The sequence below is a fragment of the Salvelinus alpinus genome, chromosome 15 (assembly GCF_045679555.1).
Source record: "Salvelinus alpinus chromosome 15, SLU_Salpinus.1, whole genome shotgun sequence".
NCBI classification, from domain to species: domain Eukaryota; kingdom Metazoa; phylum Chordata; class Actinopteri; order Salmoniformes; family Salmonidae; genus Salvelinus; species Salvelinus alpinus.
This window is the reverse complement of record NC_092100.1, coordinates 23,665,080-23,692,840: the sequence shown is the minus strand read 5'-3', so window position 1 is coordinate 23,692,840 and position 27,761 is coordinate 23,665,080. Positions and strand designations below refer to the sequence as shown.

General features: G+C 39.8%; 1 protein-coding gene across 6 annotated transcripts in view; it reads right to left on the bottom strand.

The window, feature by feature from the left end:
• LOC139539759 (A-kinase anchor protein 13-like) overlaps window positions 1-20,985 on the bottom strand; it is a 149,900-nt gene extending 128,915 nt beyond the window's left edge. For all 6 annotated transcript variants that reach the window (XM_071343025.1, XM_071343027.1, XM_071343028.1 and 3 more), the window contains exon 1: window positions 20,658-20,985. The gene's annotated coding sequence lies outside the window, so the exon portion shown is untranslated. The remainder of the gene's footprint in view (window positions 1-20,657) is intronic.
• Window positions 20,986-27,761: the final 6,776 nt, after the last annotated feature.

The following is a 27,761-nucleotide window of genomic DNA, read 5'->3' as shown; positions in this document are numbered from 1 at the left end:
AGCATTCAACCCACATAATATCAAAGGGCTATCCAGACCGCTCTTTTACGCTGCTGCTACTCTCTGTTTATTATCTATGCATGGTCACTTTAACTCTACCTACATGTACATATTACCTCAATTACCGGTGCCCCCGCACAATGACTCTGTACTGGTACCCCCTGTTTATAGCCTCGCTATTGCTATTATTTTACTGCTGCTGTTTAATTATTTGTTACTTTTATTTTCTATTTTCTTTTACTTATCTATTTTTTACTTAACATGTTTTTCTTCTTAAAGCATTGTTGGTTAAGGGCTTGTAAGTAAGCATTTCACTGTAAGGTCTACACATGTTGTATTCGAAGCATGTGACAAATACAATTTGATTTGTTTTGATGTGATAATGCATAGTACATTTCATGTGTTTTTTTTATATTTAAAAAATGATCAAAACCGAAATCAAAAACTGTGATTATTTTTTGATAACCGAACCGAAACCGAACTGACTTCAAAAAGCACTAATTACTCAGCACTATTATTGAACGTAGCAGCTGCATGTTAGCTGTCGAGAGTCGGTGGAGTAGCTAGCTAGCTATATTTTGCTAAATGGTGATGTTAACCATTTGGCTAACATTAGCTGGCAAGAAAACCAGCGATATGGGATAGTGGAGAGTGAATTAAATGATTTCTTCATCATCTTACTAGATAGCTAGCTTGGTAAAGCATTTGGTCAAACACAGTAGAGTATGAAGATAGTTAGAAACTGCTTTTCCAATATAAATCCCAGATCACGCTTGTAGGCAATGTCATGGCGACATTGGCTAGCTAAGCTAATGCGCAGAAACACGTCTTCGAGGGTAACGGTCGTCTCGCGCTGAACTGCCCTTGTGCAGGCAGTCAAATCAAAGGCACTCCTTCAATATAACGATGTTGCGCCTCTGGGTTTAGAAACTCTGTGATTTAGTGTTGAGTGCATTGTGCTGCACGTACCACCCCATTTGTTACATGAGGTTAACTCCATCAAAAATCTGGCCACAAAAATAGGCCCACGAATTGAGTATTTGTTTTATGAAGGTCAATGAGATTGTTGAATTTGGTCAACTAAAAATGTAATTGCTAATTTGCCACGTGATGCATATTTGATTGAATAGAAGTTCCATAATGGTTAGGTTGTTACGAATGCGCTGATATAAGTGGACGCACGTGGCATTCCGGCAACTTTGAAAAAAACAACTTTATATCGGAGTTGTGCCTGTTGTTATAGAGATAGAGAACTCATCATTGCTATAACTGTCACGTTCTGACCTTAGTTCCTTTTGTTATGTCTTTATATGTGAACATATCGGAATTGGACAACATTAGCTAAAAATGCCAACATTGGTATCGGCACGATATCTAGTTTAACGCTGATGTGCAAAACCGATGTCAAAACAGATGTGTATACCTATATAACGTAGGTACATGAAATAATGACTCCAAGGAAAATATTGCGCTACACATGCAACACAGCATTCCAAACCTAGCCCACAATGTCTGCTGTGTGAATCGAGCAGTCAACAAGTAGAGCAGTCATTTGAAAGAGTTAGACATTTTCAGCAAAACAACTCAAAGGCGAAATCCATTAACGCCAAGATAATGGAATTCATTGCCCTTGACAATTAACCGTTCTCTGTCGTGGGTGATGTTGGCTTTCACCGACTGGTCGAGCACCAGTACACACTACCAAGTCAAGTGCGCTATTTTTCAGATGTTGCCCTACCGGAGTTACACAGTAATAGCGTCACTGCTATTAGCTTCACGACATACTATGGAATGCCGTTTGGGTCTTTGCGTATCAAAAAAGATACACGTCAAATAACACTATTTGACGGGTAAAATTACCCTATTAGACGAGTTAAATAAGGTTTTAATTTGAGACGTCAAATAACACAGTTCTATTATAGAATGTTGTGTGTTCTGAATTAGCATGTGCAAGCCAATCACCACCACTACTATCAGCCAAAGCCGTACAAAAAAGTCTGCAAACAAGCAAACACCAGCCACGAACGATATGTTTACAATACTGCGTTGGTAATAAAGCATTATTTGTTCGACCACAACTTTTGGGGTAGCTAGCTTTAGCTTGGTACCCAGCTAGCACTAATACAACCAGCCTGAAAACAATGACCAGTAGAAACTGCAGTCATTTTCATTATTCTTAGCAATGATTTAGGACTGCTTGTGAGTAAGTATTAGCTAGGTAGTCACTTGTTGTTCTCCTATTGAAATTGAACTTCAGTTCATGAAAATAATCAGCTAGCCAGCTACTTAACCCTGTTGCCCAAAGCTAACGTCATAGGCAGTCAGCTAGCTTCATCTGGCTAGTGATGCTCGACCGGACCGCGATATGTGTTGTGAAGCTAGCAACAATAATGATTAGGCACAATAGTGGAATTTGCGGTTTGCCTTCAAAATAAAAGTACCTCTTTGAACGTGATGGAGACATTTACAATTGATAGAATCATGCCATATTTAAACTAGATCATGTTTAACAAGGTTGGAATGTGAAGCAATGATATGGGGTATCAGTCTACTCAGTGACACCCACAGAACACAACTGTAAAGCGTTTACACAAACATTAGCGTTGTAGCTCTTACCGCGGGACAGTGACTGTGTGAAATCACCTCCCCAGTCAGCCTATTGTGTGTATTGACATTCATACTGACTGTACAGCTTTACCTAAGGATCGAGGATCAATGAAATAGGGTATCAGTCTACTCAATACCCAAGAGATGTTTTCCCAACGTCCTCCTCAGAGTTATCAGACTCCAAAACATCCACGCAGTATTGTTTTTCCTCGGGAATAGTGTTCAATACACATAGGTTGACAATAAATGTGGCTCAATTCATAGTTGTTTCAGAGTCCCGCAATAAGAGCTATGATGCTAATGTTCTCTGGGTGTCACTGAGTTGACTGATACCCCATGTCATTGATCCACAATGGCTGTACAGTGAAATAAGTATGGCCCCAATGCAATTCTAAAGTATAATACATCCAGTGTGATTCCAACAAATGTCAAATTAACAAATTATTGTCCTTTGTTGATTTTAAATAACAACATTCCAACCTCGTTTAGCAAGATCTATTCAATTATGGCACAATTCTACTATTTGTATTAATTTGCATCACTGTCAATGACACTTTTATTTTGAAGGCTAACTGCACAGTCCACTATTGTGGCTAGCTTCACATAGATGTGTACAATCAAATAAGAACTGTCTTATAAATTAGGGTTATTTTAGATGATGACACCTAGCTATATAGTTAGCTAGCTAACTATAGCTATTGAAACAGATTGTCGTTTTGTGACATGCAGTCATATTCAGGTCCTGATTGGTCAACAAGCTTATTTGACACGTCAAATAGTGTTATTTGACGTGTATCTTTTTTGACAAGCAAAGACTCAAAACGGAATTTCCTTAGAAATCCTGTTTCAGAATGAAACGACTGAACAAATGAACAAGTAAGTGAAAGAAATAGGTTTTGATTATGTTTTACTGGTAAATGGGGACATACGTAAATGCCAACAAAATAACTTTTTGGTCAGTGTGGTGTGGTGTGGTGTGGTGTGGTGTGGTGTGTGTGTGTGTGTGTGTGTGTGTGTGTGTGTGTGTGTGTGTGTGTGTGTGTGTGTGTGTGTGTGTAACCTTTATTTAACTCGGCAAGTCAGTTAAGAACAAATTATTATTTACAATGACGGCCTACCCCGGCCAAACCCGGACGACGCTGGGCCAATTGTGCGCCGCCCTATTGGACTCACAATCATGGCTGGATGTGATATAGCCTGGATTCGAACCAGGGACTGTAGTGACTTGCACTAAGATGCGGTGTCTTAGACCACTGTGTCCATGTGTGTGTTAACTATTTAACTGTACTAGAATGCTTAAAAGGACACAAAAATGTTACATATTGGTTATCGGTATCGTTGTTTTTGTCAGAGAAAATATCGGATATTGGTATCGCCCAAAAATGTCATATCGGTGCATCACTACAACATACATTTAGTATTACTTTCTTAGCTACGGTATACATATCTCCCTGGCATATTAAATCATTTTGGACTCGTTGTGCTGTGCTCACTTAAACAGGAAGGTGGCGTGGCGGTCCATCATGGGCAAATTTTGTCATCAAACTTTGTCAAAGTCTGGTATTCTCTGGATTTATGGTCCTTTCAAGACAACTGGGAACTCTGGGAAAAAAACTAAGTTCAATCATGACGTCAGTGGTCTTCAGGTCGGAGCTTTAGAAAGAGTCTGAACTCTAGAAATAGGCCTGAGTTCCCGACTTGGAGTTCCGAGTTGGATGACGGTTCAAAATGTATTTTCCCAGTGTGAGCAATTTTTTTCCCCAGAGTTCCCAGTTGTCTTAAACTCAATGAAGTCTGAGATTTCCCAGTTCCGAGCTTCCAGTTGTTTTGAACGCGGCAGCAGTCATGCTGGATTGACAGCATGGCCCATGTATTCAACCTTTTACGGCCCATGGTGTTGAATGTTTATCCTTTTAAGCTTGGAAAAGAGACCCTTAAACCCAGACTTGGACCACACACCCACTCCACTGAATAGCAGGCTAGTGATTGCTTTGCAATGCTTGCAGTTAGCCGCTAATTCCTTCCAAACCACTCATTGTTGAATTTGCAGTTTCCAACTTGTTGTGTAATGTTTATGTCCAATGGCCGATGAGCACTGATACGTTTTATATATAATTTCTCTTCATAATTTCTCTTCATATGACAAGGATTGAAAAGAGACCATGTTTGCAAAACAGAGACCATGTTTGTATGAGGCTTTATTAACTCAATGTCATAGTTTTTTTTACATTGTTTGCAAACTGATATGTGACACGTATTAATGCCAAAATAAAATGCTCTGCCCTGAATGATGGATCACCACTGCTTCTTTTCCCTCTGTCAATTAGGTTATTATTGTGGAGTAACTACAATGTTGTTAACCCATCCTCAGTTTTCTCCTATTACAGCCATTATACTCTGTAACTGTTTTAAAGTCACCATTGGTCAGCCTCATGGTGAAATCCTTTCTCTACGGCAGTGCTCACCAACCGGTCGATCACCAACTGGTCGATCTTCAAGGCCTTCCAAGACGATGACCAAATATTTCTGTAGAAAAGCCAATGATAAATGCTTGCATTCCTTTTTATTATTATTTGTGTTGCGTTGTTGGCAGTAAGTGCACTTGATTCAGAATCCCTGCGCACCGGGTAGGCAAAGTGTTCCCATTTTGAACCATTTCATTTGACTGAAAAGACAAATTCAGCCTACCCGCGGACCGAAAGATCTGTGGCTAAATAGAGTGTTTCTACTGTGCTGGGCAATCGAATAGCTCAAATCACTATGCCTACATGTTTGATTACTAGCCTATGTGAGATTTCATAACTGTTTAAATCATGACCAAAGAGAGACTGTCAAAGAATACAGCAAAGAGCTGCTGTTTTATTGTATTATTCAGCACTGTCACTGTTTTTATTCAACGCTATTATAAAACATTCAACGCCTTCTCCCTACTCCCACTCACGCTGCAGTGAATGAGTAGCCAAGTGTATCGATAGCCCTGCATTTTTATTATTATTAGCAGCTTGTGGTGTCTATATTAATATTAAGGAGTATTTCACTTTCTCTGGTCATAGGAACAACATTAATTTGTGATTTAGGCAGATGCGGATGGGGTGCGACTCAAGTTATTCCATCAGATGGAAGACGGGGTCCCCTCTCTCTGGTCAGTCTCACCAGAGGAAAGGAGGGAGAGCAGGGATTGCAAGAATCTGACCCTCTGCTGCTCTCTCCCTCCCTGCACTAAGTCTAATGCCATATTCAAAACAATTGGGAACTCTGACATCTCCGACTTCAGTGTGTTCAAGACAAATGGGACTTGGAAAAAAACGAGATCCAACTGAAAAATCGTTCTTAATGGTCATCCAACTCGGAATTCCAAGTCGGAAACTCTGGCATCTTTCTAGAGCCCCGACTTTCCGACCTGACCATCACTAGTTTTTTTTCTTTCTAGTTCCCACTTGTCTTGAAAGCACCATGACCATCAGATGCAGGTAACATCAGTCCAGTAAAATAAAAAAGATAATTATTTGCAAATTATTTCAAGTTATACTCAGCTGTGCCTTGCAAGTGCTACACCAACTGATCCAGGGCCAAAACTTAACACCTGCCACACCCCCCAATGCGGGTAGATTTAGGAATTTGCGGGTAAAATGCCTATTTCACCAGACACGTTGGCGGGTGGTCAGGGTTCCATAGTGCAAGCATTTCACTCGTATTTTTTTTGCGAATAAAAAGAGATAGAAGTCAAGTATGAGCACATTTATAGCTAAATAAATTCTGCAGTAGCTTTTTTCTACTGTTTCTGTATTTTTGTTTCATAGCTAGTAGCTTATCACACAAAGACCTACGATTCCTATATATCGCACCTCACAGCGATTCCTATATATCGCACCTCACAGGACGCGCGTCAACACTGCCTGGCTGGGGAGCTGTGCTCACTGTGATTAAAGTGAATATACATTTTTAGAAGTGCTGCTCACAGACATAAAAGTTGGTCTAATTTATTCAAAAGTCTACTAAAGTGAGCCTTTGTCCTTGTTTTTCTTGGCTATTTACATTGTTTGTTAACAAGCTAGGTTGTTTTTTGATCTTTGAGTGTATGCTTCATCGAAGACATTGGCTACTAGTCAGATTCTCATCTCTCACAGGCAGGCACACTGCAATGGAGGACTCCAGCTGCTCGGGTGCCCTTGTTGCCACAGTAACCTTCTGCCCTAAAAGGGGCAGCTGAACATGTGTGACCGACCTGTTTACATACACTTAGGTTGGAGTCATTAAAACTCATTCAACCACTCTATAAATGTCTGGTTAACAAACTATAGTTTTGGCAAGTCGGTTAGGACATCTACTTTGTGCATAAAGTAATTTTTCCAACAATTGTTTACAGACATATTATTTCACTTATAATTGTCACGTTCTGACCTTAGTTACTTTTGTTATGTCTTTATTTTAGTTTGGTCAGGGCGTGAGTTGGGGTGGGCATTCTATGTTGTTTTTCTATGTTTTGTTATGTTGTTAGATTTCTATGTGTTGGGCCTAGTATGGTTCTCAATCAGAGGCAGGTGTCAGTTGTTGTCTCTGATTGGGAGCCATATTTAGGTAGCCTGTTTTTCATTGTGTGTTGTGGGTGATTGTTTCCTGTTGTAGTGTTTATTTCACATGTCAGGACTGTTTCGGGTTTCGGTATTATTCATTACATTTACATTTAAGTCATTTAGCAGACGCTCTTATCCAGAGCGACTTAGAAATTGGTAATTTCACTTTGTTATTTTGTATTTTTCAGTGTTCAGTTTTAATAAATTAAAATGGACGCTTACCACGCTGCGTATTGGTCCGATCCTTGCTACTCCTCAGACGAAGAGGACGAGAACCGTTACAATAATTCACTGTATCACAATTCCAGTGGGTCAGAGGTTTACATACACTAAGTTGACTGTGCCTTTAAACAACTTGGAAAATTCCAGAAAATGATGTCATGGCTTTAGAAGCTTCTGATAGGCTAATTGACATAATTTGAGTCAATTGGAGTGTACCTGTGGATGTATTTCAAGGCCTACCTTCAAACTCAGTGCCTCTTTGCTTGACATCATGGGAAAATCAAAAGAAATTAGCCAAGACCTCAGAATTTTTGGGGGGAGACTTCCACAAGTCTGGTTCATCCTTGGGAGCAATTTCCAAATGCCTGAAGGTACCACATGCATTTGTACAAACAATAGTACGCAAGTATAAACACTATGGGACCACGTAGCCGTCATACCGCTCAGGAAGGAGACACATTGTCTCCTAGAGATGAATGTACTTTGGTGCGAAAAGCGCAAATCAATCCCAGAACAACAGGAAAGGACCTTGTGAAGATGCTGGAGGAAACAGGTACAAAATTATCTATATCCACAGTAAAACGAGTCCTATATCGACAATCTGAAAGGCCACTCAGCAAGGAAGAAGCCAATGCTCCAAAACCGCCATAAAAAAACAGACTATGGTGTGCAACTGCACATGGGGACAAAGATCGTAGTTTGGAGAAATGTTCTCTGGCCTGATAAAACAAAAATAGAACTGTTTGGCCATAATGACCATCGTTATGTTTGGAGGAAAATGGGGGAGGCTTGCAAGCCGAAGAACACCATCCCAATCGTGAAGCACTGGGGGTGGCAGCATCATGATGTGGGACTGCTTTGCTGCAGGAGGGACTGGTGCACTTCACAAAATAGATGGCATCATGAGGTAGGAAAATTATGTGGATATATTGAAGCAACATCTCAAGACAACAGTCAGGAAGTTAAAACTTGGTCGCAAATGGGTCTTCCAAATCGACAATGACCCCAAGCATACTTCCAACGTTGTGGCAAAATGGCTTAAGGACAACAAAGTCAAGGTATTGGAGTGGTCATCACAAAGCCCTTACCTCAATCCTATAGAAAATGTGTGGGTAGAACTGAAAAAGCGTGTGTGAGCAAGGAGGCCTACAAACCTGACTCAGTTACACCAGCTCTGTCTGGAGGAATGGGCCAAAATTCACCCAACTTATTGTGGGAGGCTTGTGGAAGGCTACCCGAAACGTTTGACCCAAGTTAAACAATGTAAAGGCAATGCTACCAAATACTAATTTAGTGTATGTAAACTTCTGACCCACTTGGAATGTGATGAAAGAAATAAAAGCTGAAATAAATAATTCTCTACTATTATTCTGACATTTCAAATTCTTAAAATAAAGTGGTGATCCTAACTGACCTAAGACAGGGAATTTTTACTTGGATTAAATGTCAGGAATTGTGAAAAACTGAGTTTAAATGTATTTGGCTAAGGTGTATGTAAACTTCCGACTTCCACTGTATGTTGTATGTTAAATTGTGTTTTTTACATTGGATAAAAGTAGAGAGTATATTATACACTACAGTTTAGGAACAATGGGAAAGTAATTCTGCATTGAAAGTTGATGAACTTGTAACCTCACTTTTGAGAAAATGGCCCTTGAATGTTTTGGTACACCTACTGGAGAACGCTTCTTTGTCTACACCCATTCATCATCGTTCACACCCTCTTAAGCCTTAGCCCCATCCATCTCTTTTAGGATTCACCTATGAGGCCATGTACTAAACAACCAAAGGTTTCAAGACTAAAGGCTGGTTAATTCTACGTCTATCATCAGTTGTCGCAATGACATCATTAACATTCTATTGTCGTCCGACATCAAACTAGTCGCTGTCGTTATGAAAAAAACTCAAGCTGCATGACATCAGCAGCCTGGTTGTCCAAAATAGCATAACTAGTGTATTTTAACACCAATAAACCCACCCATTTAAAAATGGATTTAGTATATGTCAATCTAGCAAACCAGGCAACTAAAAACAACTTTATAAACAATGTTTTGGTTTGTTTCTAGCTTGTTAGCTAGCTAGCTAATGTAAAGTTAGCTGGCTAGCCATTTCAAATAATGACCATATCCTATCACTGACAACGTCTTCACTTTAGCTTATTTGTCTTCACTATTACAGGAAAATAAACTCACAACAAGATCCTTATTTACAAGTTAATGGCGAGCCAATTACAGAAAAAAGCTTAAGGTTGTGAGTGTGAGTGTGACAAATAAAAGTAGGGCATTCTACCAAGATAATGTAGAACTCGGACACTGTTTGGTTGGCCCATGGTCACATGCAGAGGATACAGAAAGTTTGGTGAAATAGTTACTTGCATAGTGGAGTCTTTTGTTAGACATGTAGCTAGCTAGCTAAACAATGAACCATAATCCCAACTCATAACGTTACTACCCTACATTAATCTGCAGGTACCCAACCAACCAGGTTCAATGTTAGCTAGCTAACATTTGGCTAAGCTAGCAATGCAATTGGTTCTGAGATACGAATAATATTACTACACAGATCATACACGTAACGTTAGCTAGTGAGCCAGCCAGCTAACATAAGCTAGATTTGCTAACAGTACACTTCAACTCGAAATGGAAATAACTTAGAAAAAATTTGAAACGTTTAATATCTGAAAATGTAGCTAGCTAGACTATCTTACATGGATGGACGCTTCTCACTCTCTCACGGATGCCATGGTTGCCCTTAGTTTGAAGATGTAATCCGGAGACGAGTGTTTATACAAAATCCTTCTGTGTGTTCTCTTCGACTCCCTCAGCATATTTGCAATCAAACGCCAGAATTTCTCCATCTCCTTAACTATCATACTCTAATTCCAACAGGCATTCCACTGATTTCAAAACTCGGTCTCCCAGAAAGTGGAGAGCCACACTTTTGCAGTTCTACTACGTGATATCTTTCAAAAAAGCTGTGTTAGAAAGGATTACCTACGCATACTGACCAGATCATGTTATAGACAGAAGCATGCTACATGGGAGACCAATCCGAACTCATCTCACGGCATGTCTAGCCCATCCATTATGTTAGCCAATCACGGTCAGCGGGAAGGTTCCTGGCTTTTTCCATGGCTAAACCAACTAGGCTCGTAATTTTTACAATTTTATTCTTATTTACAGATGGCATACACGTTTGTTTTTAAGGCACATGAAAGTTCACATGTTCTGGAAGGCATTTCTGCCCAAAAAACAATTTTGAAAAAGAATTAAGATTATGTTCAAATGCCTATCCTGTGAAGTAGTGACACGCTGTCTCATCTGTGATATTTTGATTAAAAGACTCGGGTCACAAAAAATGAAATAAAATGTAGCAATATACCACATCACTTCTTACAAGTAACACCTTTATTGTTTTAGAAACATTACAAAGCATGCTCATCCGTTTTTTGTTTTAGTGTAATAATGGCAACAACAAATTGTCTGGTAAAACATTATGAGTGGCTGGTAGATTTGGCTGGTGGACCAAAAAGTTAGTTTCAGGTCCTGAACTGATCTATTTAGTTAGCAAAGCTTGAGCTTTGAAAGGTAATATGGTCTGAGAAGAACAATATTAGCAGGCCAGGCATATAGCCAATATGCTGTGATAATGTATTAGGCCTACCTACTGCACAAACCTCATTCCTACAGAATTGTTTTTATTAGGTTAGTGTTACATTTAAGTCATGTTTTTAAAAAATCTGAGCAGTAGATGTCAGCTTGTTTTTTGACTGCAAAAGTGATCTTTACTCAGAAAATGTTGGTGACCACTGCTCTATTGCAACTGAGTTAGGAAGGACGCCTGTATCTATGTAGTGACTGGGTGTACACCATCCAAAGTGTAATTAATAACTTCACCATGCTGAAAGGGATATTTATTTATATATTTTTTTTATTGAATATCCGAAAAATACAACATACTTGCAGTGAAGCCGCTCAATAACTACACCATACCAGTTATCCAACAGACTCCCATTCAGAGTGACACACAGAAGCATCCAGGGTCAATGCCCTGCACAAGGGCACATTGTGAACCCAAACCCTCCAAGATCCCCCCCCCCCCCACCCCCACAGTTCCACAATAGCTGTCCCTCAACCATTCGAGACCCCTCCCACAGTCCCCCCCAAGAAGAAAAATCAAAAATACAATTAATTCCATTCCACACCCCAAATGCACCAACACTGAATGCACTGAAAGGGATATTAAACGTCTTTTTTTTTACCCCATCTACCACTGGAAAACTTCCCTGGTCTTTGTGGTTGAATCTGTGTTTGAAATTCACTGCTTGACTGAGGAACATTACAGATAATTGTATGTATGGGGTACAAAGATAAGGTAGTTATTCAAAAATCATGTTAAACACTACCATTGCACACATTGTGAGTCCATGCAATGTATTATGCAAATGTTTACTCCTGAAATGATTTAGGCTTGCCATAACAAAGGGGTTAAATACTTATTGACTCAAGACATTTCAGCTTTTCCTTTTTAATTAATTAAAAAAAATTAAAAACATAATTCCACTTTGACATTATGGGGTATTGTGTGTAAATTCAGGCTGTAACACATTTTTAAAAAGTCAAGGGGTGTGAATACATTCTGAAGGCACTGTATGATACCCACCGTAGATTGAAAAACTGAAATAAAACTCTAACAATCCAGAGAGGTGTTGGTGATTCAGAGGTGTGGTGTGGTCTTCCCCCGTGTCACTCGTCCCCCCTCTCTACCAGGATATCCAGCTGGTGTAATGGGTGTTTAGACACAAGGGCATGTGTGGGGGTGCACGCTTTGTTAATAGAGGGTTTTTAATGTTGTCATACCACATTGAAAAGGGAGGAAACTCAGGCAGTGAATGCATTCTTCAATCATCCACTACATACAAAGACCTCCTATGAATTTAAGTTGGAGGTCTAACCTTCCTGTCTATGTCTTCTAGCCAGCCTGAGGATCCCAACCAGCCAGAGATGTTGGCTTGGCAGCATATCTACTGTTCTACTGTGGAGAATGTTGCTGACAAGATGCCAGTATGCCATTCCCTTTAACACCTCCATCCTTAAAGTCACACTTGAAAAATAAAAAAGGTCATATTTCAATCAGCGAGTAATGAAATAGGCGAGAAACAGACACATTGCTCAAAGTGAAACTCAGACAGGATAATTTCATATACCCCAATGTTTAACCCCAGGAAAATGTGAAAGCACTTTCAGGTCATTCATTAGCAGGCCCTGTAGTCTGTGAGGAACTACTCTTATAAGGAGCTGAAACTGAAACCCAGGCAGTGAGTGGCAGACGGACCCTCTTGTGTTTCATTAGACAGAGAATTCCACTGTATGGAATGTTAGAAACCACTTTCTCCTGTTTTACAGTTCTATTCCCAGAGCAATTTTTTCCCACAAGAGTGGCTGTTTTAAACGTCATATTCAAGAATACAATGCGTCAATCTTCAGAATACAATGTTTCTAATGGTTTTAGGCCTATATCATCAAAGTGCTATAGCAGTCTTTATGAACCAATGTGACTAACTGCCCCATGCCAAAAGATATCAGACAGATTCAAATACAGTGCCTTCATAAAGTATTCATACCCCTTGAATTATTCCACATTTTGTTGTGTTAAATTGACTATACACAAAAAACTTCTGGAAATGTTTGCAAATTTATTGAAACTTAAATACAGAAATCAAATTTACATAAGCATTCACACCCTTGAGTCAATACAAGTTCGAATCATCTTTGGCAGTGATTTCAGCTGTGAGTCTTTCTGGGTAAGTCTCTAAGAGCTTTGCACATGTGGATTGGACAATATTTTCACATATATATATATTTTTTTAATTATTCGAGGTCTATCAAGTTGGTTGTTGATCATTGCTTGACAACCATTTTCAAGTCTTGCCATAGATTTTCAAAACGATTTAAGTCAAAACAGTAACTAGGCCACTCAGGAACCTTCAATGTCATCTTGGTATGCAACTCCAGTGTATATTTTGCCTTGTGTTTTAGGTTATTGTCCTGCTGAGAGGTGAATTTTTCTCCCAGTGTCTGTTGGAAAGCAAACTGAACCAGGTATTCCTCTAGGATTTTGTCTGTGCATATGTCACGGTCGTTTGTAGAATTAACGGACCAAGGCGCAGCGTATGTTGGGTTCCACATAATTTAATAACGAAGTGAAACTTTAGCAAAGACAAAACAATAAACAACAAACTAACAAACAACGAACTGTGACTAACACACTAACTCAAAACAAACAATATCCCATAACCCACAGGTGGAAAAAATGCTACTTAAGTATGATCCCCAATTAGAGACAACGATAGCCAGCTGTCTCTAATTGGGAATCATACCAAAACCAACATAGAAAAACACAACCTAGAACCCCACATAGAGAATATAAACTAGACTAACCACCCAGTCACGCCCTAACCTACTCCACCATAGAAAATAAAGGCTCTCTATGGTCAGGATGTGACAACATAGTTATGTTCTGCTTATTTTTATATATATATATTATTATTTTTACTCCCTAGTCCTTGCCGATGACAAGCATATTCAGTCTGCGCTTTTTTATATTTACACGGCATGACCGAGTAATTAGGGCCAATTTCAAGTTTTCATAACAATCGGTAATCACCATTTTGGACACCAATTACATTGCAATCCACGAGGAGACTGTGTGGCAGGCTGACCACTTGTTACGCGAGTGCAGCAAGGAGCCAAGGTAAATTGCTAGCTAGCATTAAACTTATCTTATAAAAAACAATCAATCTTAAAATAATCACTAGTTAACTACACATGGTTGATGACATTACTAGTTTAACTAGCTTGTCCTGCGTTGCATATAATCAATACGGTGCCTGTTAATTTATCATCTAATCACAGCCTACTTCGCCACAAACCTGTCTCTGAGCTCCACGGACATTTCCTTCAAACTCATGGCTTGGTTTTAGCTCTGACACGCACTGTCATCTGTGGGACCTTATATAGGCAGGTACAGTATGTGCCTTTCCAAATTATGTCCAATCAATTGAATTTACCACAGGTGGACTCCAAGTTGTAGAAATATCTCAAGGATGATCAATGGAAACAGGATGCACCTGAGCTCAATTTCGAGTCATATAACAAAAGGGTCTGATTACATATGTAAATAAGGCATCTGTTTTTTATTTTTAATACATTTGCAAACATTTCTAAAAACCTGTTTTCGCTTCGTCATTATGGGGTATTGTGTGTAGATTGATGGGGATTTTTTTTCTTTAATCCATTTTAGAATAAGGCTGCAATGTAGCAAAAAGTGGAAAAAGGGAAGAGGTCCGAATTCTTTACCAATTGCACTAGAGTTCGACCGATTATGATTTTTCAACGCCGATGCCGATACTGATTACTGGAGGACAAAAAAAAGTTGATACCGATTAATCGGACGATTTTTATACACTGCTCAAAAAAATAAATAGAACACTAAAATAACACATCCTAGATCTGAATGAATGAAATATTCTTATTAAATACTTTTTTCTTTACATAGTTGAATGTGCTGACAACAAAATCACACAAAAATTATCAATGGAAATCAAATTTATCAACCCATGGAGGTCTGTATTTGGAGTCACACTCAAAATTAAAGTGGAAAACCACACTACAGGCTGATCCAACTTTGATGTAATGTCCTTAAAACAAGTCAAAATGAGGCTCAGTAGTGTGTGTGTGGCCTCCACGTGCCTGTATGACCTCCCTACAACGCCTGGGCATGCTCCTGATGAGGTGGCGGATGGTCTCCTGAGGGATCTCCTCCCAGACCTGGACTAAAGCATCCGCCAACTCCTGGACAGTCTGTGGTGCAACGTGGCGTTGGTGGATGGAGCGAGACATGATGTCCCAGATGTGCTCAATTGGATTCAGGTCTCAGGAACGGGCGGGCCAGTCCATAGCAATGCCTTCCTCTTGCAGGAACTGCTGACACACTCCAGCCACATGAGGTCTAGCATTGTCTTGCATTAGGAGGAACCCAGGGCCAACCGCACCAGCATATGGTGTCACAAGGGGTCTGAGGATCTCATCTCGGTACCTAATGGCAGTCAGGATACCTCTGGCGAGCCCATGGAGGGCTGTGCGGCCCCCCAAAGAAATGCCACCCCACACCATGACTGACCCACCGCCAAACCGGTCATGCTGGAGGATGTTGCAGGCAGCAGAACGTTCTCCACGGCATCTCCAGACTCTGTCACGTCTGTCACATGTGCTCAGTGTGAACCTGCTTTCATCTGTGAAGAGCACAGGGCGCCAGTGGCGAATTTGCCAGTCTTGGTGTTCTCTGGCAAATGCCAAACGTCCTGCACAGTGTTGGGCTGTGAGCACAACCCCCACCTGTGGACGTCGGGCCCTCATACCACCCTCATGGAGTCTGTTTCTGACCGTTTGAGCAGACACATGCACATTTGTGGCCTGCTGGAGGTCATTTTGCAGGGCTCTGGCAGTGCTCCTCCTGCTCCTTGCACAAAGGCGGAGGTAGCGGTCCTGCTGCTGGGTTGTTGCCCTCCTACGGCCTCCTCCACGTCTCCTGATGTACTGGCCTGTCTCCTGGTAGCGCCTCCATGCTCTGGACACTACGCTGACAGACACAGAAAACCTTCTTGCCACAGCTCGCATTGATGTGCCATCCTGGATGAGCTGCACTACCTGAGCCACTTGTGTGGGTTGTAGACTCCGTCTCATGCTACCACAAGAGTGAAAGCACCGCCAGCATTCAAAAGTGACCAAAACATCAGCCAGGAAGCATAGGAACTGAGAAGTGGTCTGTGGTCACCACCTGCAGAACCACTCCTTTATTGGGGGTGTCTTGCTAATTGCCTATAATTTCCACCTGTTGTCTATTCCATTTGCACAACAGCATGTGAAATTTATTGTCAATCAGTGTTGCTTCCTAAGTGGACAGTTTGATTTCACAGAAGTGTGATTGACTTGGAGTTACATTGTGTTGTTTAAGTGTTCCCTTTATTTTTTGGAGCAGTGTATATATATTTGTAATAATGACAATTACAACAATATTGAATGAACACTTTTATTTTAAGTTAATATAATACATAAAGAAAAATACATTTAGTCTCAAATAAATAATGAAACATGTTCAATTTGGTTTAAATAATGCAAAAACACAGTGTTGGTGAAGAAAGTAAAAGTGCAATATGTGCCATGTAAAAAAGCTAACGTTTAAGTTGCATATGAAAGCTAGTGGTTCCTTTTAACATGAGTCTTCAATATTCCCAGTTAAGAAGTTTTAGGTTGTAGTTATTATAGGAATTATAGGGCTATTTCTCTCTATACCATTTGTATTTCATATACATTTGACTATTGGATGTTCTTATAGGCACTATAGTATTGCCAGCCTAATCTCGGGAGTTGATAGACTTGGAGTCATAAACAGCGCTGTGCTTCAAGCATTGAGAAGAGCTGCTGGCAAACGCAGGAAAGTTCTGTCAGACTGCTCTATCAAATATCAAATCATAGACTTAATTATAATATAATAAACACACGGAAATACGAGCCTTAGGTCATTAATATGGTCAAATACGGAAACTATAATTTCGAAAACAAAACGTTTATTTTTTCTGTGAAATACGGAACCTTTCTATATTTTATCGAATGGGTGGCATCCATAAGTCTAAATATTGCTGTTACATTGCACAACCTTCAATGTTATGTCATAATTATGTAAAAATCTGGCAAATTAATTACGGTCTTTGTTAGGAAGAAATGGTCTTCAGACAGTTCGCAACGAGCCAGGCAGCCCAAACTGCTGCATATACCCTGCCTCTGCTTGCACAAAATGCAAGAGAAGTGACACAATTTCCCTAGTTAATATAGCCTGCTAACATTAATTTATTTTAACTAAATATGCAGGTTTAAAAATATATACTTGTGTATTGATTTTAAGAAAGGCATTGATGTTTATGGTTAGGTACATTGGTGCAACGACAGTGCTTTTTTCGCGAATGCGCTTGTTAAATAATCACCCGTTTGGCGAAGTAGGCTTTGATTCGATGATAAATTAACAGGCACCGCTGTTTTTTATAAGACAAGTTTAACTTCTTTGGGACTAGGGGGCAGTATTGAGTAGCTTGGATGAATAAGGTGCCCAGAGTAAACTGCCTGCTACTCAGGCCCAAAAGCTAGAATATGCATATAATTAGTAGATTTGGATAAAAAACACTGTTTGAATGATGTCTATGAGTATAACAGAGCTCATATGGCAGGAAAAAACCTAAGAAAAAATCCAACCAGGAAGTGGGAAATCTGAGGTTTGAAGTTTTTCAAGTGATTGCCTATCCAATATACAGTGTAAATGTTGGTCCGATTGCACTTCCTAAGGCTTCCACTAGATGTCAACAGTCTTTAGAACGTTGTTTCAGGCTTCTACTATGAAGGGGGAGCGAATAAGAGCTGTTTGAACCAGTGGTCTGGCAGAAAGCCATTAGTTTAGTCACGCGCACGAGCTCTGTTCCTTTTCATTTCTAAAGACAAAGGAGTTGTCCGGTTGAAACATTATTGAAGATTTACGATAAAAACATCCTAAAGATTGATTATATACATCGCTTGACATGTTTCTACGAACTGTAATAGAACTTTTTTGACTTTTCATCTGGACCTAGTGCCTGCGCCTTGTGCATTTGGATTACTGGACTAAACGCGCAAACAAAAAGGAGGTATTTGGACATAAATGATGGACTTTATCGAACAAAACGAACATTTATTGTGGAACTGGAATTCCTGGGAGTGCATTCCGATGAAGTTCATCAAAGGTAAGTGAATATTTATAATGCTATTTCTGATTTTTGTTGACTCCACAACATGGCAGGTGGCTGGGCGCTGTACTCAGATTATCGCATGGTGTGCTTTTGCCATAAAGCTTTTTTGAAATCTGACACAGCGGTTGCATATATATCTTTAATTCTATCTTTAATTCTATGTATAACACTTGTATCTTTTATCAACGTTTATGATGAGTATTCCTGTAAATTGATGTGGCTCTCTGCAAAATCACCGGATGTTTTGGAGGCAAAACATTACTGAACATAACGCGCCAATGTAAACTGAGATTTTTGGATATAAATATGAACTTTATCGAACAAAACATACATGTATTGTGTAACAAGAAGTCCTATGAGTGCCATCTGATGAAGATCATCAAAGGTTAGTGATTAATTTTCTCTTTTTGTGACTCCTCTCTTTGGCTGGAAAATGGCTGTTTTTGTGACTAGGCGCTGACCTAACATAATCACAAGGTATGCTTTCGCCGTAAAGCCTTTTTGAAATCGGACAGTGTGGTTGGATTAACAAGAAGTTTATCTTTAAAATGGTGTATAATACTTGTATGTTCGAGGAATTTTAATTATGAGATATCTGTTGTTTGAATTTGGCACCCTGCACTTTCACTGGCTGTAGTCAAATCGATCCCGTTAACGGGATTTGAGCCAAAATAAGTTAATGCTAGCTAGCACCTTACCTTGGCTCCTTGCTGCACTTGTGTAACAGGTGGTCAGCCTGCCACGCAGTCTCCTTGTGGAGTGCAATGTAATTGGCCATAATCGTCATCCAAAAATGCAGATTACCGATTGTTATGAAAACTTGAAATCGGTCATGCCGATTAATCGGTCAACCTCTAAACTGCACTGTACTTATTGACTCAGATTTTCCTTTTTAATAAATAATAAATACATTTGACATTATGGGGTATTGTGTGTAGGGCAGCGACACAACAATATAATCCATTTTAAATTCAGGCTGTAACACAAGGCTGTGAATACTTTCTGAAGGCACTATATCTAGGCTAAAAGTGATGACTTGTACTGCAATCCTGATTTCTTACAGACATTAAGGCCTAGCCCTTGGACAAGAACCAAGTGCAGATGAGCCACATACAGAGCTATGAGGGGGAACATGAAACATGCATGTATGCCAGACAGACTGCGAGTCCAACTATGTGTGTGTGTGTGTGTGTGTGTGTGTGTGTGTGTGTGTGTGTGTGTGTGTGTGTGTGTGTGTGTGTGTGTGTGTGTGTGATCTGTAATGCATGCTAGTGCAGTGGGAAACAGAGACCCAACATATGTTGGGAATTCCACTACTCCAATTCTTAACAACAAACTCAACGCTACAGAATGTAATCAGACAGGAGTTAAAAGCAATGAAACATCCAAAACAATAACATGTAACACGTACTGCAGGCTAGCTCCCAGGCCTTGGCAATCACAAGCTCTCTTGGAGAAGTCACACCGAAGTCTGTCTCACAATCATTTAGATGTTGTATGATGAGACAACAACAGTGTCATGGGTATGTATGTGAATGACTACTGCTACTCTAGCACATTGGGTATAAATGTCTTATCTAAACAAATAGATTGTTTAAAATAAAAAAACATGTATTATGTTTATCACAATACTAATGTTGTAGTCTAGTAATAAATGTTACATTAACATCACATCTGATTCAATGTGGCTGTGTGTTTCAGACCACATTCCCGAGCCCCTGACCTTACAGAAGAAATAGTCCCCTAACAACATATAGCTATTGTACTTTGGTAATCTGAATTTTTACAAAGTAATACAATCTTAAATGGTGAGACACCTGTATAGTGAAAAGGTAACAGGCCTGATTTTGTATTGCACGAGTTCTATAATAACTACATGAAATAACATCAGAATTACATGTAGGCTAATTACGTCATGGAAACTATGCATTGTATTAATATTGAAGGGGAGAACTTTTAGGAGGTCATTCTATTCAGTCTGGTAATAAATGTGTCCGTTTTAGTGGCACAATAGTGGAGTGCAACCCCCCATGTCTTTTTGGTGGACACTCATTTAGCATTTATATCTGATCTGAATTTAGGAGGGGTGCATGGGACGGGGTTGCCTAACTGTACCGGTGTGTGCAACAATTATTTACCACGGACATAGCTTAGATTTTTTGGATTCTAAGCAGCAAGGCCACCTCAGGGTCACTACGACAACGTTCTTAACACTTTTACATTGGTGCAATCATGAGGCTAGACGCAATTAACCGGCTACAATGTGCCACCTCTAACATGGGGGGGAAAATAATTGTATCTCGTGCAAAAGAGACCGAGATAATTGTTTCAAAATAGTTTCCAGATAACAGTTTATTCACATTTCCCAAATACTACTGTCCTTTTTCTCAACTCGTGCTACAGCCTAAAATGTATCTTACCTCGAATTTAGCGGGTGTTTAAAGCGTGCGTTCCTCTTTCCGAAGCATTCCCCTCTCCATTCACAAGTTATCAGAACACAAACGACAACCTTTTCGTGCCTTGTATACTCATTGATCTGCAGAGAGAAGTCCAGATCCCTTGGGCATCTAATTTTCATATAAAGTCCCCCTTCTTCTCAGCATAATGAATGGCCGCTACTTCTAAATGCAGTAGGGCTACTAGATAGTTCCCAGAGCGCCCACTTGTTGATCACGCTTAAAACTCTATTCTCAGTTCACCAGAAGACGAGTATTCTGCCAGCATCACAAACAATGACGTGACTATCATATGGTAATTTTGAAACCTTCAAAATAAAAGCCCGCATTTCAAAACACTGCAATGTGGATAATGCATTCATAATAAACTGAACAAAAATACAAACGTTGGTCCCATGTTCATGAGCTGAAATAAAAGTTCCCAGAAATGTTCCATACAAACAAAAAACATATTTCTCAGAAATGTGTTTACATCCCTATTAGTGAGCATTTCTCCTTAGCCAAAATAATCCATCCACTTGACAGGTGTGGCATATCAAGAAGCTGATTTAACAGCATGAACATTAAACAGGTGCAGCTCGTGCTGGGGAAAAGAAAAGGCCACTCTAAAATGTAAAACTGTTTTGTTACACAACACAATGCCACATATGCCTAATGTTTTGAGAGAGCGTTCAGATGGCATGCTGACTGCTGGAATGTCCACCAGAGTTGTTGCCTTACAATTAAATGTTATTTTCTCTACAATCAGCAATGTCGTTTTAGAGAATTTGGCAGTACGTCCAACCGGCCTCACAACCGCAGGCCCCACCCCAGCCCAGGACCTCTACACCCGGCTTCTTCACCTGCTGGATGGTCTGAGATGAGCCACCCAGACAGCTGATGAAACTGTGGGTTTGCACAACCAAAGAATTTCTGCACAAACTGTCAGAAACCATATCAGAGAAGTTAATCTGCGTGCTTGACCTGACTGCAGTTTGGTGTTGTAATCGACTTCAGTGGGCAACTGCATACCTTCGATGGCTACTGGTACGCTGGACAAGTGTGCTCTTCACGGATGAATCCCGGTTTCAACTATACCGGGCGGATGACAGACAGCGTTTATGGTGGGTGAGCGGTTTGCTGACATCAACATTGTGAACAGAGTGCCCTATGGTGACGGTGGGGTTATGGTATGGGCAGGCATAAGCAACGGACAACAAACACAATTGCATTTTATCAATGGCAATTTGAATGTACAGAGATACTGTGACGAAATCCTGAGGCCCATTGTTGTGCCATTCATCCGCCACTATCACCTCATGTTTCAGCATGATAATGCATGGCCCCATATTGCAAGGATCTGGAAACTGAAGATGTCCCAGTTCTTCCATGGCCTGCATACTCACCAGACATGTCACCCATTGAGCATGTTTGGGATGCTCTGGATCGATGTGTACGATAACGTGTTCCAGTTCCCGCCAATATCCAGCAACTTCGCACAGCTATTGAAAAGGAGAGGGACAACATTCCACAGGCCACAATCAACAGCCTGATCAACTCTATGCGAAGGAGATGTGTCGCGCTGCATCAGGCAAATGGTGATCACACCAGATACTGACTGGTTTTCTGATCCACGCCCTTACCTTAAAAAATGGTATCTGTGACCAACAGCTGCATATCTGTATTACCAGTCAGGTGAAATACATAGATTAGGGCCTAATATGTTTATATAAATATACTGATTTCCTTACATTAACTCTAACTTAGTAAAATCTTTTAAATTGTTGAATGTTGTGTTTATATTTTTGTTCAGTGTATATTGCATTTTAATCAATGGCCCCTTTTTATTGTTCCAACAAGAAAATGCAATGTAATTTATGAAAACAAATACAAATATGTAAAATAAAAATAGAATTAAGACCAACAATGGCAAAATACAATGTTGACACGAGTATGCTGAGAATATTGTCCTTTTCTACCTGTCTCAGCTAAAGTGGGGTGGAAAATACTCAGTCGGGTCTCTACTAAGTTTTGGAGGTGGACTGTTTTATAGACATATGCATTTAGTCCTGCGTGTTATATTCATTTCTGTCACGCCCTGGCCATAGAGAGGCTTTTATTCTCTATTTTGGTTAGGCCAGGGTGTGACTAGGGTGGGCATTCTAGTTTCTTTATTTCTATGTTTTCTGTTTCTATGTTTTGGCCGGGTATGGTTCTCAATCAGGGACAGCTGTCTATCGTTGTCTCTGATTGGGAATCATACTTAGGCAGCCTTTTTCCACCTTAGTGGTGGGTAGTTGTCTGTGTTAGTGGCCTGTATAGCCCTAGTCAGCTTCACGTTAGTTTTTGGTATTTCTTGTTTTGTTGGCGACATTTAATACATTAAAAGAAATGTACGCTTACCACGCTGCACCTTGGTCCTGTCATTTCCACCCTGACGACGATCGTGACAATTTCAAACAACACATTAATGTACTGTTGTTGTGTTGAATATCAGTTGGAAATACAAAACCCCTTAACACTTTTTTTTTGTTACTTACTCTGTTTGCTCCCAGTGTGAAATAAAATTCCATTCCATCCTAAACTTTCATGCATTCTTGCCTTGCCCTAATGGAGGTGCCAAATATTGATTATTAGCAGTTGATTAGTCAAAGACCACTCCTTCAAAGACACAATGTAAACACTGATGGACTGGCATGCCTGTTACTGACCTAGATTAACTTAATGGTGATAGTAATGGCTGCACCTTCACACATTTAAATCAGCCCAAGGCCAGCCTTGACAAAAATGCATCAGGTCAATCTCTTGGCCTGGCAAATAAAATATTTGTTTAGGTTTATATCACCCCAATAATGCATAGCCTTCTAACACTTTCATTAAACCCAGCTTGGTCGCAATTAATCCAAAAGGTTTGCCTCTTGGACTTTGTCTTACATGTCCCTTCTTACTTACTTATTCTCTAAAGCAGTCTTATTAGCAGTCTTGCTTTGTCACAATGGCATTTTTATATGAGTTATCAGAGGGAAAATTACTTCGTAATACTTTTTTTTTTTTAAATCTACAGAAAATGCCTGGTAATAGTCATTACATGTAATTTGTAAATGTAAAATGTAAATTAATTAGATTTTCGTTTTGATGGAAAAAAGGTTTGGCTTGAGTGTGTATTGATTTCAGGACCATGGATAGTACCAGGTTATTTGTACGACATGGTTATTTAAAGCTGGATATGTTTGGCATGGTCCTCCTCCAAAACGATCCATATTTGGTTAGTATAGACCCTACTGAGTATTTTCAACCCCACATTAGCTGAGACAGGTAGAAAAGTTTTTTCTCTACAAGCCAATATGTATCCAATGTACAGTTTGTTACAGCAGATTGCATTGTGGGCTATGGAGGGGGCGGAGCGAAAAGCCAGCAGCAGGCCATGCGACACAGTCCCCCTCAAAAATGAACCATATTTGGTTAGTGAAGAATCAACTGAGTATTTCCCACCTATGAGACAGGTAGTAAAAAAAATTCTCTACAACCCAATAAGTATCCCAGATACAATGCATTGCATTGCAGTGAATGGAGTGGATGGAGTAAGGAGTCACCAGCACTCTGTATTAAAACCATTGCCCAGCAGAGTATAACAATTTAAGTTTTGCAGACTATTGAGTAATTCCAAAAACATATATTTGTACCTTATTACAAGTGTATTTCTTTAAATATAGTTTAAACTTTCAAAAGAAATGCTGGTTTAAATTATACAATATGAACAATAAAATACATAAAATTATCAATTTATTGCTTGAAAGGCGGTTGCAATGCTGTGATAAACAGTTGTACTGCACAAGATGGCTAAACAAATCGATAATCCCAAAGTTTAGCATGTCTTTCCCTGGGGACTTTATTTTGAAAAATGTGTATCGGCAATCCTGCTAACTATTACAGTATAATATATCCTGCTGCTAGGAGAACGGTAATCACAAGACGCATGCATCAGAGGGCGGCTATACCATCTCTAGGGAGAAGAGGTTTAGTTGGAACTATGTTCCATTGTCTTCTCTCACCGGTCCAACGAGCTGTCACTCAGTCATCCCTATAAAATATAGGTTAGTGCTACCAGAGATCCTTGGGACATCCCTACCCTACATCCTAACCCTAACCTTAACCATTTTAAGTGTAAACTTCAGTGGGGTGACGTCAGAGTTATAAAATAGGGTGGGCATTGGCATTGTTTCGGGTTTCTTTCTATGCAATTCACGTTTTTAAAATGCATCAATTATAGGCGATGAAACAACTGCATATAAAGTTGACAACTTGTCATTTTCACATCATTGCATAAGACTGTACTGTATGCTTTGAAACCATGGAGTATTGTGTGTGAAGGGTAAACACAGTACATTTATTAGGTAATAATGAATGTACTTCATGTAAGTAAGGTGGACTTCTAGTGGCTATGTGAAGGGACATGGTTTATTAATGTCTCTAACTTATAAATGCATAAGCTCAGACTGCACTGTGATTGACATGGCAATCATGCATTGCTCTGCATGACCAATAGCAAGTAATGCCATCGCACTGTACCTGTCAATGTAGTTTATTTTGCCTCAGCTACTGTAGAAAATGTCATTAAGGGTGGTTATTGGTAAAGAAAAAACATAGGTGAGAAACCCATTATCTACTACTTTAATGGTTTTACTGTTTGTCATAAATTCTATTTAATGCACAATAGATCTAGTAGCAGGTCCAAGAATGGGGCCTTTAATTAGCAGCTTACGTGCAAGCTGCCCAATAGCACTTTGGTCCTTATTCCTGGAACGGGAGAGGGGGTAAACAGAGGGTTAGCTGCTCCCAAGCTGAAACAACATTGTGTACGTGTACACACACACACACACACACACACACACACACACACACACACACACACACACACACACACACACACACACACACACACACACACACACACACACACACACACACACACACACACACACACACACACACAGAGAGAGAGGAGAGACAGTGCGAGTGCTGTGTGGTCATGCTGAGAATACGCCACAGTTTTATGTTCTCAGGAAGTGTGGCAGTCTGTCAGAAAACAGGTGATTGAGGCCCGCTCTCCAGGAACACTGGCCCCCTCTATTTGGTCACCTCTGAGAGATAACTGTTCACATGAACTGTCCTCGGCCCCAGCCGGCCGTATAGTCATTTCAAGCACAGCCGGGGTGCCACAAGACATAGCCATAATAAACACATTATAACCATTAGTAGATGGGTTTTGTGAGTTAGAATAATTTAGTTCAGCTAAGATCTGTTTATACCACCACCCAGGACCACCTGGCTGGAAGTGGATCATGCATCCTCAATAATAAATATTACAAATGGAAACATGTATGGGCCTGTGCTGTGTAGTCAGTGCATGCATGTGTGAGTGAGGCACCCAGTGTGGGTAGGGTACAGCTCCTTGTTCGTATTTGGGGTATCAGTATGGTAGAGACAGTGTTAGGTGTTATAGGGAGCAATGGACTTTGAACACAGGCCTTGCATACTAGGGATGAAGAAGAGAGTGTGAGAGTCGGAGTGGGGCTAGATTAATCAAACTTGGGGCCTCTGGGTTCAAATAAAGTGCACCACACTAACACCAGTGTACAGTATAGCTCGCCATTCTCTATTCATCCAGGGAGGGAGTCCGCTTGAAAGCCGGTCTGTCTTCTGAAGACTGTGGCATTATCTTGGGTACTACTGTTATATCTAACGGTTTAAAGGTGTTAATGTTATATCATACAGTTCAAAGGTGTTGCTGTTATATCAAACTGTTTAAAGGTGCTGCTGTTTTATCAAACTGTTTAAAGGTGTTGCTGTTATATCAAACTGTTTAAAGGTTCTGCTGTTATATCAAACTGTTTAAACGTGCTGCTGTTATATCAAACTGTTTGAAGGTGCTGCTGTTATATCAAACGGTTTAAAGGTGTTAATGTTATATCATACAGTTTAAAGGTGCTGCTGTTATATCAAACTGTTTGAAGGTGTTAATGTTATATCATACTGTTTGAAGGTGCTGCTGTTATATCATACTGTTTGAAGGTGCTGCTGTTATCATACAGTTTACAGGTGCTGCTGTTATATCAAACTGTTTGAAGGTGCTGCTGTTATATCATACAGTTAAAAGGTGCTGCTGTTATATCATACAGTTTAAAGGTACTGCTTTTTTATCAAACTGTTTGAAGGTGTTAATGTTATATCATACTGTTTGAAGGTGCTGCTGTTATATCAAACTGTTTAAAGGTGTTAATGTTATATCATACAGTTTAAAGGTGCTGCTGTTATATCATACTGTTTGAAGGTGCTGCTGTTATATCAAACTGTTTAAAGGTGTTAATGTTATATCATACAGTTTAAAGGTGCTGCTGTTATATCAAACTGTTTAAAGGTGCTGCTGTTATATCATACTGTTTGAAGGTGCTGCTGTTATATGAAACGGTTTGAAGGTGCTGCTGTTATATCATACTGTTTAAAGGTGCTGCTGTTATATCATACAGTTTAAAGGTGCTGCTGTTATATCATACAGTTTAAAGGTGCTGCTGTTATATCATACTGTTTAAAGGTGCTGCTGTTATATCATACTGTTTAAAGGTGCTGCGGTTATATCATACTGTTTAAAGGTGCTGCGGTTATAAACTGTTTAAAGGTGCTGCTGTTATATCATACTGTTTGAAGGTGTTAATGTTATATCATACTGTTTGAAGGTGTTAATGTTATATCATACAGTTTAAAGGTGCTGCTGTTATATCATACAGTTTAAAGGTCCTGCTGTTTTATCAAACTGTTTGAAGGTGTTAATGTTATATCATACTGTTTAAAGGTGCTGCGGTTATATCATACTGTTTAAAGGTGCTGCGGTTATAAACTGTTTAAAGGTGCTGATGTTATATCAAACTGTTTGAAGGTCATTCATTAAAGTCTAGAGACTCAGGTTAGTGTGAATCTTTCAAACTGGTGCAATGTATATTTTTTCAATCAAGTGAGTCTGCCTCTTGCTCTTTTCTTATTCAACCCTTTCTCATTCCTGTCTTTTCCCGTCCTCCCTCTCCCTTTTCCTGC